Source organism: Toxorhynchites rutilus, chromosome 2 (genome assembly GCF_029784135.1).
Source record: "Toxorhynchites rutilus septentrionalis strain SRP chromosome 2, ASM2978413v1, whole genome shotgun sequence".
Taxonomy (NCBI): domain Eukaryota; kingdom Metazoa; phylum Arthropoda; class Insecta; order Diptera; family Culicidae; genus Toxorhynchites; species Toxorhynchites rutilus.
This window is the reverse complement of record NC_073745.1, coordinates 127618559-127638420: the sequence shown is the minus strand read 5'-3', so window position 1 is coordinate 127638420 and position 19862 is coordinate 127618559. Positions and strand designations below refer to the sequence as shown.

Here is a 19862-nt window from a genome sequence, read left to right as displayed (position 1 = left end):
TTCAGCGCAACGGGTGGCGGTCGATGTGATCGATATTCATTTTCACATAATCCACTGGTGGTCGTCATGGTTGCTTTACCGCAATACCACCCATTGGGGCGATGATAGCTACATCACCGTGAGTTGTTGTTGTATACGCGCCATGTTCTCTGTGCGCTGTTTGACATGCTGCTGGGCTGTTATGTGATATTCTCAACAAATGAACATTTGATTGTTCAGAACACTGTAAAGAGTTGCCGTCATATTCCGACGTTCTACTCTTCTCTCTCATCTCATGCGAAATCAATTTCCACATCATTAGGCGAATTCTAGCGAGTCGTTATTCGCAATTAATTTGCTTTCTTTCCAGAAGTCAGAACAACAGTTGTCATAAGTTTGACACACGGATTATACACACGAACTTAATTTGGCCTTTCTCTCTCTTTTCTCTTTCAGGTAATCATCAGAGCTGCACAACGTTAACGAAACGAAAAATCCCCTTAATACGGTAATTATACGATTACAGTTTCGCGATGCTACATAATAGCACCAAAAAAACTTTTCGATTTAATTTGGAGACAATAATTGGCCCGGAGTATGTTTTATCGATATCCATTGAAACGACTGACTGAAACTGAGAACATTTCTCGACGCAGGTGAACAGCAGAACTAAGCCAAACTTAAAAGTTCAACACTAACGGTATCTTCTTAAATTTCTTGCCCCGTGCGCGCGGAATCAGGGCTCGAAAGAATCTGAAATTTTAATTTTATAATCTGCAGTAAAATACATTATTTATGGTTGCTCTGCTTGTTTGTTGGTTCCCTTTGATCCTTTCTGTTTCTTTTATTATTTTGGCACGGCAAATTGACCAAGCGTATCTCTTTTGTACTATATAAGCAATGTTCCGTTTTATATTGAAGTGATACCTCGATTATAGACGCCTTACGGTCGACCGGGCTGTGTATAAAACAAGATCTCGGCCCATCTCAGGGGGGTTTCGGAGTTAGTTGGTCGAACACTTACACCCAGAGTTTGATGATGTGCTGTAAACTGGAATTTGCGTCGAATTGCTGAATTCAATTTATCGTCTGGGGTATTATCGGTGAAACACAAAAAGGGTTTGTCAATGTACAAATATTTACAACTCTTCCAAAAATGAAACTCATTTAGATTCAACTGGTTGCATTTAAAAATTAAGATTGGTAAGAATTTACTGGATTGGGTCAACTATGATCCTGAACTGCCAGTGGATTTGCTACCATCTGAATTTCCCAATCCGTTTTGGTTATTATGGAAACACTTCCGAATCCATGTGCAAAAAGACCATAACATATTTCGACAGCTGTGTTAACGGTAAGTAAACAGACCACTCTGTAAAATGTCATTTCTCTCACTTAAGTACAACATTAGAAGGGAAGAAGAAAGAAAAAAAAGGAAATTGTATGGAAATCATTGAATAGAAGGAAACAAACGAAAATGGATGTGAAAGATTTATTCTGTTGTCCAAAAAAAAGTTCGTTTAACTGTATTTAGAGGGAAAAGTTTTGTTTTTGAAAATGAAAAGGAGGTGTCGGTTGTGAAGAAAAGTGTGTAACATTAATTTATCTCTTTTTATATCTGCAGAAAGCAATAGTATTCCAAACGTAAGAACATCGATGAAACGCTACGACATGAATTTTCCATTTTTTCCATGCTGACAATATTCTTTCATCCGATCTTCTATGCTATGCTTCTAATTTCTAAAATGATGCTTTCTTCACATTAGAAATGATGCCGAAAATTCTTGATGACATTGAAATCAGGTGCGGGTCGTTCTGGTGATTTCACGATCTTTGGACGATTCTACAGCACCAAAACTGCAGGTCTTGCGGCTGTGTGCTTTGGGTCATTGTCGTGATATGAGTTGAGGGTTCGAAATTTACGCATTTTTTTCTACAGAAAATTCAATAAACGCATTGACATAACACCACCTCGAACCATCACACATTCTCCATTATGTTTAACGGTTGCTCGAAGATTCTTCTGTTGCTGTTTCACATTTGGCGTTCACTACACAGTAAACTTTCCGTATAATATTTCTCAGTCGCATCCACAAGCTTTTGATGCATTTGAATTCGATTTCGCTCGTCAGCTTTGTCCAAAATTTTCTTTGAATAAGTCTTCGGTTTCTTTTCATTCCTGTACAGTTTGGCTTCTGTTGACCATTCGTGCGATTTCCTTCTGATTTTTCCCATTTTTAAAACGTTAAGTCGCCAAATTTCTAATGTTAACTGAATTTTGTTTTGTTTTCACCAATTTGACTACAATCTTTTCTTTTGCCTGTTATGTTGTATCGAGCATCAATGGGCTGACAGATGAAAAATCATATATACCACGTCTCACGATTTTCACTGAGCCTGTGTGTCATGGTTGATCACATAACTTTTCATGGTACACATTTCTATATAGTGAAGCATTTATCGGATATTTTAATTTTTTTTCCGCTTGATATGAAATATTCTTGACGTAGGACTACGTCTTTGATTTCTATATAGGGGGGTCACTCTACGAAAAATGTAACGTTTATTAAGAGTTTTCAAATGCATATCACGCAGAATCGTTCTTACGATATATGTTATAATATATACCATTAGACGGCAAAATTTATCCACAATTTTTGACGTAGGACTACGTCTCTCTTTTCTATACCGGGGTGTTCCGAAGTTCCGGAAACGAAAGCGTTGCGCCGGAGACCGAGATTTTGAGCGTTGATAGCTCCTAAACAACCAAACGAAATGGTATGATAAACACTTCATTCGAAAGATAAAATGTCTACGCGTTATATACTTGTTACTTTTTCATCCAAAAACTTGTTTCAATAGCCTTAAGATTGTTTTCAAAACAGGCTATTGAAATCACCAATCGGTATATAAGCGAGCGCCGTTCGGAAATCCACTCAGTTATATTTGAACAGCTATTGGAGCATGTTATCGCTGTTGTGGTGAATCTAACTTCGTTTATCATGAAAGTGTCACCAAGAGCCTGTTTGTGCACCTTAGGCCAGAAGGGAATCCATCAGGAGGAGAGTGATATCACAAACGGTTCCGCTTGAGACATCGGAGCAGCCGCCACACACACATACACGCTCGGAACTATTTTCGTTTGGTTGCCATCCAGCGCCGGGAAGATTCCGGAAAGATGTTATCGTTGCTGAAAAATAATCTGCCAGTTCCCTTGGAATTGAAAATTACATTCAAGCGAAAGAGTTTATTATGTTTTCTATCCATATAATACTGCGACCAAATACATTTGATTTTGTGATTTTTCAATCAAGTGCGATCAACGTAAGACCACGTCTTTCGGCAATTTATTAGAGATGCAAGGAATCTTAAGAAGGAATTTCCGCTATACGTGCACTGGCAAACGAAGTTTACTCAACAATTTCTCGAACGAGGAATGGGTGTTGTGAGAAAGGATGAGCGAACGCAGAAATTATGTAGACTGATTTAATGCAACAGATATATTGTCTATTGGAAATGGAATACAAATCATATCACAATACAAGCAATGTATTATGTATTACACACCTTTCGTGTACCTAATTGTTTCTTTTGCTGAATATTGTGCCTTCAACGTTACGCTCTCGTTTTTGCAGTCCGCCAAATATTCATTTATTCATTCATTCAGAATTGATTCAAAAGCAACTAAGAACAAATGATCACTAAATCAACGATATATATAACCCACTTCCTGTTTTTTCGTCTGTGACATCAACAGTGGAAATAATAAAACAAGTGAACAATTTAACAAATAAAACAGGTATGTTTTGCGAGCGGGTGCGAAGGTAAATCATGTGTTATGCATTCTTTCTTCCAACTTCGCTCCCATGAATGTTGTATGTAACACAAAATTGCGTGCCATGATTCGTTCTATCTAACAAATTAGCAAGGTGTTAAAGTAATCAGATGCAAGATTTCATGCATCACTCAAACTTCATGCGAGATTTCATCAAAGCTACGAGGAAAGTGTCACCTATTCAGTGGTCGTTCATGTATTAAGAGGCAGAGAGGCAGCGATTATCATGCGAAGATTTATTGAGATAATCATATTCTTCATGACTCACATTCATAATTCTCACTGATTCAATTCCTTCTATGATAGGTTGAGCAGTAGAACCAATACGACATGATTGTGTTAGTTTGCAAACGAACATTATTTCACAGAAAAAGCTACTGCTTTCGATGCCTAATAATAAGAATAAGACAATGGAAAGACATCACAATATCATAGCTATCCAAATAAAGTAACTTCATGATTTAATGTGCATTTTACCTAAAAATATCACGAAATCGTGAGTATTTTCAACTTGTTTTTTCGTTTCTTCCCCATAAATTTCTTATTCAATGACGATATGATTTTTTACCTATTCACATATACTTCATTTACCATTCCAAACTTTATGTGTCCCACTGATATTGACGTGGGACTACGTCTAACCGGAGTATATGGGGGGTAAAATGAAAACCTAAACACAGAACATGCAGGAAAAAATGAAAGATTCCGAATGCTTATAACTCGAACATTTCTTACTGGATCGGAAAGATGTTTGCATCAACTGATAGGGAATATTTCTACGCATCTATCGCAATTGATAAAATGTTATTTCTCATTAGATAAACAATTGAATTACTGTAAAACGTTAAACGTTATGTAAACGCCCTAACTAACTCGCTTTGATTGGCCCGATTGACGGTTTCCCCAACACAGCCATCAAAATCAAGCAGCATTGGGGAAATCGGCATGGCAAATACATGAAAGTATGGGGACTTTTGTTCTCATCGAAATGTGTTCCCTAACACAGACTTCAAAACCAAGCTGCGTTGGAGAAATCGGCATTGCCAATACATGAAAGTCGGGGGTATTTTTGTTCCGACTGAAATGTGTTTCCCTAACACGGACTTCAAATCCATGGAGCGTGGGGAAATTGGCATTGCGAATACATGTAAGTCGTGGGCATTTTTGTTGCGACTCTAATGTGTTTCCTTAACGTAGACTTGAAATCAATGAAGCGTGGGGAAACTGGCATTACAAATTCATGCAAGTCAGGAGTATTTTTGTTCTGGCTGGAATATATTTCCTTAACACAGACTTCAAATTCATGGAGCGTGGGGAAATTGGCATTGAAAATTCATGCAAGTCGGGGTTTTTTTTTTGTTCCGATTGAAATGTGTTTCCCTAAAAGCCCCCGCAGACTGCAGGCTTTTGTTGGCCGATAGTTTGACTGGCCGACTTAATCAGTACAAAGCGACATGCATATGCGCACACTTGACCGATTCAGTATCGGCAAACCGCATTCAAACTGTTTTGTCGGCAAACTATCGGCCGTCTGTTTAATCAGTACTGGCTAGTTTTGACCTGCGGCCATACGACGATTGTTTATTGATCGATAGTTCAATTCGCTCTCAATTTTGGAATCCGACATACATGCCGTGCGAATCACTGAGAATGGGATGTACCCAATACTCTCGGATTCTGTTTTTGATTTTCCTTCTCCGTTGTCAAACGATGATTAAACAATATACGTACATATCAAAATCGAAACTGAGTGCCTGCAATTCATCAAATCAAGCGAATTCGCGGTTCAAGAAGTACGTACACTTGAGAGATGCAACCTTCACAGGAAAATGTAAAATAAAATAATCGTTTGATAATTCTTCCGTTCACATATTTTGTCGTAACGTAAAAGAAATGTCATTAAATTTACTTATAACGAAGAACATAATCTATCACAATGCATGAATTGACCTTATATGGCATTTATTCAATCTTTTTACTCACAACCGAATATATTAAATTCGGAAATTGTTTCATTCAATCAAAAAGTCAATCAATACAAACAAATGATTGCTAAGCTAAGGTAGTCCCACGTCAACCTTGCGGTTATATCATAGATATAACCCACCCATTTTTCATTAATGATTTTCAATTAGACAGTTGAACAACCTGCCAGGAGCTTATTGTCTTTCTTTGTTCGTTATAAACCGTTTGAAGGTTATGAGTACAAACAACGAACGGCATATAAATCTTAGACATTTAATTTTTCGAATAAAGTGATTATCATACCAAATCATTCTATATAATAAAGTGACTATCATATTATTCCACGTTGAGCCGGAAAAGAATTATTAACGCTCAAAGGGGGAATCGATTCCTCCTCGGAAATACACAGCGTGAATAGTACCCACTTCCCAAGCCCCGGCAATTGGAATCATCGTTGATCCGGAGCAGGATTATTAACGCTTGACAAGGAATGGATTCCTCTTCGGAATTACACAGCGAAAATAAGAACCCCTTCCCAACAATTCCAACTTCCCAATAACGACGATCGATTTCAGCATTCGTAAACAAATAATTTTATAAAGCTGCATTTATAAATGTGATTTCTTCGACATGTAATATAATATCCACTTCGACCATATCCACTACACCATATCATACCCTATCAAATCCATAGTCAATTCGAGTACAAAAGTATTCGCAGCTTGCTTCTATTTTGCAATGCCAATTTTCTCAGGCTCCATGGTTTTAAAATCTGTGTTAGGGAAACATTCCAATTTGCAGAAACGCAAGTACCCACAGTTTGCATCTATTTTGCAATGTCGATTTCCCCAGGCTTCATGATTTTGAAGTCTGTGTAAGGGAAACATTCCAATTTCCAGAAACGCAAACTAGTATAAAAGTACCCGCTGTTTGCATCTAAATAGCTATGCCAATTTCCCCTGGCTCCATGGTTTTGAAGTCTGTGTTAGGGAAACATTCCGATTTACAAAAAACACAAGCGAGTACAAAAGTACCCACAGCTCGCATCTATTTTGCAATGCCGATTTCCCCATTCTTCAAGATTTTGAAGTCTGTGTTAGGGAAACATAACAATTTGCAAAAACTCAAACGAGTACAAAAGTACCGCTGCTTGCATCTAATTCGCTATGCCAATTTCCACAGGCTCCATGGTTTCGAAGTCTGTGTGAGGGAAACATTCCTATTTCCAGATACGCAAGCGAGTACGAAAGTACCCACTGCTTACATCTATTTTGCAATGCCGATTTCCCCTGGATCCATGGTTTTGAAGTCTGTGTTAGGGAAACATCCATCCATTCCAGCGATCGTACCTCAATTGTTGCGCAATCATAACTGAGTGGATTTCCGAGCGGCACTCGCTTATATACCGATTGGTGTGATTTCGATAGCCTGTTTTGAAAGCAATTTTAGGGCTATTGAAACAAGTTTTTGGATCAAAAAGTAACAATCATATAATGCGTAGACATTTTATTTTTCGAATGAAGTGAATATCATACTATTTCGTTCGGTTGTTTGGGAACTATTAACGCTCAAAATCTCGGTCTTCGGCGTAACGCTTTCGTTTTCGAAAGTTTGAACTTACACTCCAGTATAGAAATGAAAGACGTAGTCCTACGTCAAAAGTTAAACTAACAATGAAAAGAATTGCATTTAAAATAACCAAGTGTTCTGAACAATCACAGTACTACGTCAAACTTCCGTCCGTGCCCCAAGGCTCAGACCCTTCTACTTTTTATATTATATTGCTGCTTGAAAAGACTGTTTGAATTGTTCCTCTTTGATTGTATTTCCCTGGTGATTTAGGTTGGCAAATCATCTTGCTGAAATATTTACCCTCAACTTAAAAATATGAAATTAAGATTTAATTTGATAGATAATCAAACAATCCAATAGCAATACCGACATCATATTTTTGTTTTTTCATTGGGCTATCGTTCGTTTCTATTCGTTAACTTGAGGACTATTTACCTTGCAGCAGCAATCATCTATCACTCGCTCGCCTTCTTCTTATACACCGATCACGGTAAACAGTTCGTTATGAACTGTATGCACAGTTCAGCCAGCGGTCTTCGTACAGAGTTCGTTCTGAACTGTGTAAACAGTTCATATGAACTGTTGTCCAGTAAAAAAGAACGACCGTTCGTTCACTCTTTTTGGTGAACTAGTTCTTTTGAACAGTTCATGAACGCCCATCTTTACCCATCTTTATTGGACGTTGGGAAAATTTTTGTTCCCATCGGAGTTTGTTCCCTAACACAGCCATCAAAATCAATGTGCCTGGGGGAATCCGCTTTGCGGATACATGGAAGTTGGTGGAACTTTTGTTCCCATCGAATTGTGTAACACAGCCATCAAAACCAATGTGCCTTACGTTACATGGCGTTAGTTCAAATTCTTTACTTACACAGCGAATAGGTTGAATTCAATTGAATTCGAAAATTGTTTCATTCAAGCAATAATTTAAACAATACAAATAAATTATTACTAAACCAACGGTAGTCTCACGTCAACCTTGGGCTTATATCATAGATTATAACCAACCCAATTTTGTTGTTAAATGTTGTGGGAAGAAAAAGTGCTCATTCTTTAACCCTTTCACGACCACGGGGACGCCGATGTCCCAAGCAAAAATCATGGATTAATTAAATATTCACGTAACCATTGTAAATTATTTTTTTATTTTAATATTTCGGAATGTACCTTTTTATTATTTTTACTGGCAATACATAATAGCGACCATAGGGACATATTTGTGCCATAAATTTAACAAAAAAAAAGGTAAAAGTTTTTTGAATTTTTAGTATAAATTATGTTTTTAGGGTGCCTATTGATTCATAACATATAGCTAAATTGATTTAATAAGGTACCGTAACCTTATGGTCCTGAAAGGGTTAAAAGTTTCAAATTATGTGTAAAGTTACATTAATGAAATAAGTAACGTGTTTCATACATTTTACTTCTGGACGACAATACCACTATCTTTTTTAGCTTTCCCAAGTGTTTAGTTATATTCATCCGTACCGTTCAACGAAATCTGCTATCCACATGTATTCAGTTCAACTACACAATTAATTCGCTCGCATTAAGCTCGTTCGGAATCAATTCGTACCGGTTTTGAATAAAAACGACCGTTCGTTCAATCTTTTTGACGTATTAGGTCTTCCGTACCGTTCGTGAACGGTTTGCCCAACTCTACCATGGAGTCTAACGCCCGAATTGTATGCAAACGTGTTGTTTGTCTCCCTTTCTTCACAGCGCAAGCAGCGAGTAAAATCTAATAAAAACATACCTACTTTATTCGCTAAATTGTTTACTTGTTTTACTATCTTCACTGTTTGTATTTTAATCAGAAAAATTTCTGAATAAATTTCCAATCTAATGGTATATAGTAGAACGGTTCCCGGAATAAAACGACTGCAACAGAAACAACCACTCCGAAAAAGTGTAGTAGGGTAAAAATATTATGGCGCGGTATTGTATTTCAAAGCAAAAACTAACCGGGCAAACGTAATGCACCAGACGATCGTTTGCCGTCCATTTGCTAAACATTGCTAAAGAATCGTATCCTATGTTCAAACTAACCGGGCCATCAGTGAAACACAGGTTTGCTTGCGAGGCACCGCCGCTTCCGACGGCGGGTCGACGGTGGACTCGGATCGCGCCATCTTAGCGCCTGGATTCCTTATCCTCGTTAAATGGGGACTTCGTCCCCATCACATAAAATATCGAGAAGATCGCTCAGCAGCATTTGGCAAATAGAATTCTAACACGAATTTTCCAGGTTATTAGCCGAAATGGCAACGTTGCCAATTATTGACATGTAAATCAGCCGATCGTTTTGAATTTTTCATTGATAATACTTATGAATTTTGAAATGGTCTTATAGAAACTGAACAGCTGGAATTATCATATTTAAGCACAATAAATAAACAAACAACTCTTTTGAACGAAATATACGTTCAATATACTTTATTCTAAGCATTCAACAATGTATGAATGTATCTTGTTGAAATTCTAACTCTTTGTGTTGCAACGGAGTAGAATCAGGGTGGTCTTATAGAAGTTGGACAAGGTGTGGTCTTATCGGCATAACGATTTTGCGTTAGAGTCATTTGAAATCCCCCAATTTTTCGTTACATTTTTCTTAGAGTGATCATTTTATATAGATATCAAAGATGTAGGCAGTCGCAATTGGGAAGATAGAGAATGTGAGATGATCTGGGAACGAGAACCGATCGGGTCAGTGCATTATTATATCACATGTTGTCACTCAATCGAAGCATAACGTTTGCATCACATCTTGAAACTGTTGATCCATATTTTTAATAGTTTCATAGATTGACTTAAACGGTGGGCAGAACAATGCTTCCTTTTTATTCGCGGATAGTATTGAGCGCGTCGACTTCTGCACTCTCAAACCGCTTCGAACTGCCATTTCAATACATTGCTTTTTATAACTGTATAGTGATTTCAAACTGGCGCCATGTAATTTATAAACCATAACGCCGCCTGTGCCGTTGCGCTCCTGCGAGATGTGCTGATGGTGATAAATTGTGTACGAGCTTCTGTGGTCTCTCTAGCAGGATTTTTTTCTCACTCTTATTTCAAAACTGGTACAGCTGGCGTTGTCGAATGTCGAATGCCATCCGCTGCCAAGCTTTAACCGGTTGGAGAGCAATGTCGAGTTGTGGTGGACGCTGGACGTCCGTGACCAGCTATTTTAATAGATCCTCGATAATGGGACTTATTTATCAAATATGTTTGACGCCGATTGAATGTTGATTTGGGGTTTGGCGGTGAAGTAGCACTGCAAATATTTGCACTAATCTCTGAAGCACGAGCTTCAGATCGTTGAAGTTGCGTACATGCCATTCCATTACAATTATTCGGAGATACAAATCTTATCCCAGCTCGCCAACAATCGTAAAGGACTGATTCTTGCTTTAATTGCTTTCAACACATCGATTTTCTATGTTATGATATTTATTACCGTCGCATGGGACTTATTTAGATACTTTTTTGTCTAGATTTTTCACTTTGAGATATTATTGAGAATATGTACTGGCTGAATTCATTTTTAAAATATGAAAGTGTTCAAGGTAACCCCCCGCGACGGTACTGGAAAACTCCCGGCACAACAACAACAATGGAAAAGGGTAACAACTTCATGAACGAAGTGATTTGATTATTTGCTCTATTGCTCTCAAACTCTTCGAATTACTCCGTTCGCTGGGTCGGCTAATTAGTGCCGATCGATGGTGTACATGTTGCCATAAAGTTTCCGCCGGAGAATGGTGTGGGTACTTGCTTGATCCGATAATTGTTGCGCCGATGATTATAGCGACGATTAAAGCTCGACACTGTTTACGGTGGGAAAAAATCAATAACGTGGTACGCGTCGGTCGTTGTGCTGCGTTGTGTCTGATTCCGATGTTGCCTGGCAGCTTTATCAATTTTATGTGCTCGAGAAGTTGTGGCTAAGGGGCCCATTAAATCATACGGCATTTAATGGATTGATTCCGTCATTAATATACGATGCAAATTGTTATTACTGTTATTGCTGGTGTGCGCTCCGGCTACGACTCTGTTCCACGAAATGAATCTCAATTAAAAGTTTATGATGGATTCGAGTTGTCTCGTGCTTGTGCTGAGATGAATCGCATTCGGATCAGCAAACACATCATTGGAAAGCAGTATCTGCTCTTTCGCATTCTAATCACGCATATGTCGAGACGTGGTTGGCGTCCTCATTGTGTCCTCATGGGCTAAATAATAAAATAATGTTATCGCTCACAAACAATTTCAACCGTTGATTTGTGTTCCAGGAATTCATTAGTATATAACGGTGCAATTAATATATGTCATACAAGAAGTTCCTTAATTGAATTCATGATGTCCTTCGAATATTGAATTCTGATGAAATCTTTATCATAGGACAATTAAATAAAAAATCTGGCTGATTTTTGACAATTCCAGGCACAGTTCTTCTGGCTTTTTATAATGTCCCACATTAGTACCAGTCAAAATATAGGTTACCATTCATTGAACACACCATATACTGTCTGTGATTTACCGAGTTTCAAACAGAACTTAGTGTTATCTCTTAGTTCGATATTCATTCTCAGACACAAACAAAGCAAACATTCATATACATATATGAAACGGGAAATATTTCTGTTACTTTGTCCTTATACAACCACTCCATGCCAAACCGATATAAATAGTGGATCTCACATTTTCTCGAAAAGTGGCAATTTTGTCCTTTATCTTATTTTGTTCCTTATTTTGTCCTAACATCACCGACGACTTTTGTGTGAATGAGTCCATGACTCCTCTTTGGAAAAATGAAAAAATTCACACAGCAATTGAATACTCAATCTTTATACATAATAGACAATTGCCCATCGACTGGGAGTATGAAGAAGTACCGGAATATAACAAGACGAACTTTGAAGCAATCAAATGTAGCCTACAAGCCATAGAATGGCAAACTTTATTAAACAGCGAACGAGATGTCAACTTAACTGTACATATTCTTCACGAAATTCTGAATAACATAATATCAGAATTTGTGCCGAAGAAAAGAAGACGAAGAAATTCAACCAGCAAATATCCTATTTGGTTTAACGTTCAAATAAGAAATCTAAAGAATAAAAAACAAAAAGCACATAAAAAATACAAAATAGACAAAAGTCATCAAAATTTGCTTGAATATCAAAATATTTCCCAAGAATTAAATTTTGCAATTAAAAGTGCACACGAAGAGTACAATAGAAAGGTCGAAACTGAAGTAAAATCATGCCCGAAGAAATTCTTTAATTACGTAAAGTCTAAGCTCAAAAGCAATAACTTCCCATCGCAGATGCATCTCGATGAGGATGTGAGGAATTCTTCGAACGAAATTTGTAATCTCTTTGCAAATTTCTTTCAGGAAGTATATACCACATTTTCCGAAGAAAATCGCGATCGGAACTACTTTTCATTTTTACCGGATTATCCAAATGACATATCGGTGAACTATCTTTCACAACAGGAAATATGCCATGCACTAAAAAAAATAGACGGAACAAAAGGACCAGGACCTGACGGAATAGCACCTATATTCCTAAAGAACCCGGCTGAGGAACTCACCCTTCCCTTACATTGCATTTTCAATATGTCACTACAAACTGGAATATTCCCAGAAAAATGGAAACAATCTTTTTTGGTACCTATCTTTAAATCAGGCGCTAAATCTGACGTACGTAATTATCGTGGAATTGCCATTATCTCTTGCATTTCTAAACTATTCGAAGCAATAGTCAACGAAAAAGTCTTCCAACAAGTAAAGAATAGAATTACGTGTATGCAACATGGCTTCTTCAAAGGCCGTTCAACTGCAACTAATCTGTTGGCTTTTGTGACTTTTATTTTGAATGCAATGGAAAATGGCAAACACGTAGAAACTCTTTACACTGACTTCAGTAAAGCATTTAACCGCATCGACATTCCATTACTACTCTTCAAATTGCAGAAAATAGGAATGGAACAAAGACTCTTAAACTGGCACAATTCTTATCTAACAAACCGTGAACAAATTGTTCATTTTCAAAATTCTCTTTCAAATCCAGTAAAAGTCACATCGGGAGTCCCACAAGGCTCTCATCTTGGTCCTCTTCTTTTCATTCTGTACGTTAATGACATCTCCTTCGTTCTCAAGCGTATCAATGTACTTGTGTATGCCGACGACATGAAGCTTTTCGCGGAAATTGGAAATGAAAACGACATCGAAGCATTTCGAAACGAAATACATGTATTCCATACTTGGTGTGATAAAAATCTACTAACACTGAATGTGAAAAAGTGCAACTCTATAACATTTAGCAGAAAAAAACATGTACCAAATATTGTAATATGTCTTGGAAATCAAAATGTAGAAAAATGTGAAATAGTTAGAGATCTAGGCGTCGTCCTGGACTGTAAACTCACATTCATAGAACACTACAACTCTGTAATAAATAAGGCGAATAGTGTGTTAAGTTTTGTCAAACGCTTCTCACATAACTTCCAGGATCCATACACAATAAAGCTTTTATATATTACATATGTAAGGCCTATTCTGGAATACTGTAACATCGTTTGGAACCCGTATATGGTTGTACATGAAGAACGCATTGAGTCAGTCCAGAAACAGTTTCTTCTATTTGCACTTCGTAAATTCAACTGGACCTCATTTCCACTTCCTTCATATGAAGCACGTTGCATGCTCATAAACATCCAAACACTAAAAGAACGCCGTGAATTTGCAATGCTTTCTTTTGTTAATGACCTAATTTCGCAACGAGTACAGTCAGCTGAATTACTAGAAAAACTAAATTTCTATGTACCTGGGCGTCAACTAAGAACGCAAAATTTGTTTCTAACCAAAACATCCAGAACAAATTATGCAAATAACGCCCCTATCAATCGCATGATGCGTATATACAATCAGCACTGCGAAATAATTGACACAACAATGAATAAAAAACAGCTAAAAAGAAACATGTACCGCAAAAATAATATTTAACCTAAGAAAACATTGTAACATTAGTGTATAAGTGTGTAGTCTACATTTGTTTGACGAAATGAATAAATAAATAAAATATTAGACTCGTATTTCCTAATTTTTTCATTAGGGTGACCATTTCCATTTTAGGGTGGTCGGGAAAATCATTTTTTCTCAATTAAAAAAAAAAGAGTTTTTTCGAAAATGCATAACATTCGTACTTCTGGACCGATTCAAATGATCGACATATCAGATTAAACTCAATGAGCTTTTTTTGAAATAAAAAAATTACACTTGCAAAAAAGTTGGTTTGACCATGTTTTCAATTTTTGTCCCTTGAGCATCTTTTTTCTTCTTGAATGACTTTAACGTTTCCAGTGGAACTTTTGCCTTCTCAATGTAGGTGTTACTTGCGTCACTTTTATTAGTAGTACTTAGTTGAGATCTCTATGCCGAATAACACGCCTTGAATGACTCTTTGAAGTGAGTTGACACGGAACAGCTCGCAACAAAAAACAAACAGCTTTTCAGCTCACTTTGAAAATGATGCAGAAGGGAAAAGAGCTGTAGAACTTCAGATTCAAATGAACTGACCGCCTTTCGCTATTCGTGTTATGACATCAGTTCAGTTTCATTTCTTCCTTGTCTTTTTAACTGTTATATTCGCGTTGACGGCGTTGAGCTTTGTTCACCAGTTTAGGGGGCGTCAAAAATAATAATTGACTTTCAGGCAGAATGAACACGTTCTAAAAATAAAATTATGAATGACAATTAACTTCTGTGTATATAAAGTCTCAGTAAAAATGTCGGAAACGTATAAACAAATGGTTAAATAAGAGTCAGGAATACGTGTTTCAAGTAATCTAACGACATGGTGTGAAAAAAATCATTTAAATTTTAACATTTTAAAACTGGCTTCGTGTCTTCTAATCTGATGAAGATTACACTATCGAGTTTGGGACCCAAATTGAAAGTCGCCACCAGACGTCGACACTGACAACTGAGCTGAAGAGCTATTCATAGAGAACAGCTCTTTTTGATGAGCTGAGCTGATCTGAGCTGTTCATCATGATGAGCTGAATTGCACACCTCTACCCGAAACTATGTAAACTATAAAAAAAAACAAATACAATCAATAATTGATTTTTTAATATATTGTGTAAAAAACCTCAGCTTTGAATATATTATGTAAAATTACGCTCTTGGTCATGATACCATGATACCAAGAAAAAGTTATTTTTGAAAAAAAGCTTGAGTAGACTGTACATTTCGTAGTTGCTCTCAGTGATTGATCTGAACCAGCGAATTTGCACAAAGAATGTAGGTGTTACTTGCGTTGAATGAACACGTTGAAATAAAAAAATTACACTTGCAAAAAAGTTGGTTTGACCATGTTTTCAATTTTTGTCCCTTGAGCATCTTTTTTCTTCTTGAATGACTTTAACGTTTCCAGTGGAACTTTTGCCTTCTCAATGTAGGTGTTACTTGCGTCACTTTTATTAGTAGTACTTAGTTGAGATCTCTATGCCGAATAACACGCCTTGAATGACTCTTTGAAGTGAGTTGACACGGAACAGCTCGCAACAAAAAACAAACAGCTTTTCAGCTCACTTTGAAAATGATGCAGAAGGGAAAAGAGCTGTAGAACTTCAGATTCAAATGAACTGACCGCCTTTCGCTATTCGTGTTATGACATCAGTTCAGTTTCATTTCTTCCTTGTCTTTTTAACTGTTATATTCGCGTTGACGGCGTTGAGCTTTGTTCACCAGTTTAGGGGGCGTCAAAAATAATAATTGACTTTCAGGCAGAATGAACACGTTCTAAAAATAAAATTATGAATGACAATTAACTTCTGTGTATATAAAGTCTCAGTAAAAATGTCGGAAACGTATAAACAAATGGTTAAATAAGAGTCAGGAATACGTGTTTCAAGTAATCTAACGACATGGTGTGAAAAAAATCATTTAAATTTTAACATTTTAAAACTGGCTTCGTGTCTTCTAATCTGATGAAGATTACACTATCGAGTTTGGGACCCAAATTGAAAGTCGCCACCAGACGTCGACACTGACAACTGAGCTGAAGAGCTATTCATAGAGAACAGCTCTTTTTGATGAGCTGAGCTGATCTGAGCTGTTCATCATGATGAGCTGAATTGCACACCTCTACCCGAAACTATGTAAACTATAAAAAAAAACAAATACAATCAATAATTGATTTTTTAATATATTATGTAAACAACCTCAGCTTTGAATATATCATGTAAAATTACGCTCTTGGTCATGATACCATGATACCAAGAAAAAGTTATTTTTGAAAAAAAGCTTGAGTAGACTGTACATTTCGTAGTTGCTCTCAGTGATTGATCTGAATCAGCGAATTTGCACAAACACACTGAATGATGCTTGGGGGTAGCAAATTATTCTCATTGTTCAAATTTCGGTGATTCGTGCTTTAAAAAGTCAATAACGACGCCGGCCACGTCCTTATAGACACCACGGGAAGGGAAGGAATGTTAGTATGATAATCGCAGCCCGAAGGCTAGAAGGGTTGCCTCTATAGCGTGGTTCCCTAGCGATTATCAAGGAGAGGAATGTTGTTAGTGGGAGGAGCTAAGAATCAATAATCACCAATTAAGTGATGTGATTATGTAAACCCGAACTATCAATCACTAAACGAAAATCCAAAAATCTCATTCGTTTCTGCCTGCTAGATTGGTTTTAGGTATCCTGAAAAGAAAAAGACACATTGAATTTATTGGACCATCTATAATTTATCACACGTATTTTTATCGAAATACAATCGCGATGGTGAACTAACGCAAAATATAATAAAATAACAACTCCTCAATAAAATAAAACAAGAAACTGAGCTTCATAAATTGGCACCACTTTCAAACATTAGCCCAAGGCCAATGCAATCTCAGAAAGAGTTACAGGGCAGTCTCATATGAGGGGCTTAGAATGCAAGGGGTGTAAGTGACTTGATCGATTTCTCTTCATCAATTTTTTCTTGCGTGAATAACTCAGCACACAAAAACGTTCCAATTTGGTTTTGCTATAGAATCCGATAATTGAGGTTCTGACCTATCGTCCACATTGTCAAATAAGCTGGGAATGTGTTTGCAGTTAAGTTATGATCAAAAGAGAAAGTCGATGGAGAGAAATCGATCTAGTTACTTACACCCCTTGCATTCTAAGCCCCTCATATATTTCATCCCATCTTCCCATCTTTTATCGTCGCGGGAAAATAAACGCAGTAGCAACGACCATCAATATTGACCGGATCAAATATGAGCAACCCTAGAGGTCCTTGCTTTGATCGGCTTGACTTTGCGGAAGCATAATTGGACCCTCAGAGAGCGGCGCTTAAAAACCCATCGATGATCAACATATCAAGTTAAAGGCAATAAACTAGCCTTCTTTGAAAAAATATTACGCTTGCAGAAATTGGATTATAGTTTATAGTATATATATTTTTATAGTTTACTTGTTCCCGGGACCAAGGGCGCTATATATTTTTATATTTTTTTTCTGAAAGCTGAGGGAAAAGAGAAAAACAGAGAAAGAGAGAAAAAGAGAATGAAATGAAGAGAGACAGTAAGAGAGAAAAAGAAAGAATGAAAGAAAGAAATAAAGAGAGAGAGAGAAATAAAAAAAGAGAGAATGAGCGAAAGAAAGAGAGAATGACAGAAAGAAAGAAAGAAAGGAAGAAAAAAAGAGAAAGAGAGTAAGAGAAAAAGAGACAAAAAGAGAAAGAAAGAGAGAAAATAAAAAAGAAAAAGAGAGAAAAAGAGAGCAAGATAGGAAGAGATAAAGTTAGGAAGAGAGAAAGATAGGAAGAGAGGAAAAGAGAAGGATGGGAAGAGAGAAATAGAGAAAGATAAGAGAAGAGAAAAAAAATGATAGGAGGAGAGAAAAAGAGAAAGATGGAAAAGGAGAATGATAGAAAAAGAGAAAGATAAAAAAAGAGAAACGCAACAATCAACGGTGATGATATCGATTCACGGTCGGAGTACTGGTCTCTCTCCATCCATACAAGCTCTGCTTGCAACAAGAAACAACGAGCTGTTGTGCTATTTATAACACAACAACCATCATATCAACTGTCTCTGCAGGCCGGTCCATCTGAACAGTGGAAAAGTAAGAATACTCTTACGCTTAAATGATTACTGCATAATTTACCATATGTAATGGAGCAGAAGGAATTCTCTTAAGCATCAATGGCTACTGTGTAAATTACGATAAATATGTAACATGTACACGATTAAATCAGGGTCAGTTATAACTATAACGCTAATGAATCTAAATAAATGAACAAATGGGAATAAAAATCTAACTAATTAGGTCAATTGAATTTGCTTTGGATTTAGTAAGGAATACATGTCTTACGGGAGGACCCCGACGTGGAAGAAAAATGATTTTTCCTAACACTTTTTGGGGCGCTTATAACTTAAAAAATTTTGTGTCAAAATTACTTAGACTGTCTCATATAGACAAACATCTGTTTTATCTAGAAATCTTATTTCAGCTCGTTTATTTCAGGGTCTATGCGACCGATTTGTCCTAAATTTTTTTCAGTATGTAAAAAAGTATTTTCTATCGCGTAGCGTAGCGGCTTTTCGATTTTGTATGGGTGATAATTTTTCCTTCTACAAATCGAACCCGAACCTCCGGCATGTTAGGTTTGATGCTAATCACTCGGTCACGGGAGCACTAAAAATATATATACATCCATTCCATGACAAACCGATATAGGGGTTCTCAGATTTCTATGAAAATCGGTAGTTTTGTTCTTCATCGCAAAATACTAGACCCGTATTTTTTTTTATTTTTTCATTAGGGTGACCATTTCCATTTTAAGATGTTCCGTAAAAATCAACCTTTTTCACTTTTTCCCAAAATCGACTTTTTTTTTAAATTCATTACTTTTGAACCATTGAACCGATTTAGATCATCGACATATCAAATTGAAGCCAATGAGCTTGGCTTTTATTTGCAAAAAAGATGGATTTTATTTTCGTAATTATTGATTGTAATCGTTTTTTATTGTTTTCATGGCTTTGGACTAGAGGGCGCAATTTTTTAAAAATATTTTTTCTTGAAAGCTGAGGATTTTCTGCATAACATATCTCGATATCAGGGATGCTATTCTTCCGTTTTTGAAATATTAATTTTTCAAAGTTGATCGGTGGTCCGAAAAATCATTTTTCCCCTTTTCTTCAAAATGACATTATCCGAAAATTCATAACTATTGAACTACTGAGCCGATTCAGATGAACGACATATCAAATTGAAGCCAATGAGCTAAACTATTCCACTTGTGAGAAAATTGGATTCTAATCGCTAAGGTCTAGTCTAGTCACATAGGAATATTATATTAGCATCGCTATATCGGTTTGGCATGAAATGGCTGTATACACGTACGATGTTCCAAAACTAACAATTTGTAGCTTCAGACCGCTGTATTATATATACATATATATTTGTGCATTAGTTTATGTAGAAGTTACAGTGTTG

The 19862-nt window shown here is 36.7% G+C and overlaps 1 protein-coding gene across 5 annotated transcripts in view; it reads left to right on the top strand.

The window, feature by feature from the left end:
• LOC129764172 (protein yippee-like) overlaps nt 1-19862 on the top strand; it is a 318646-nt gene that overhangs the window by 262853 nt on the left and 35931 nt on the right. The window contains exon 3 of one of the 5 annotated variants that reach the window (XM_055763015.1): nt 436-487. The exons of the other annotated variants lie outside the window; for them this stretch is intronic. The gene's annotated coding sequence lies outside the window, so the exon portion shown is untranslated. The remainder of the gene's footprint in view (nt 1-435; nt 488-19862) is intronic. 5 annotated transcript variants of the gene reach the window in all.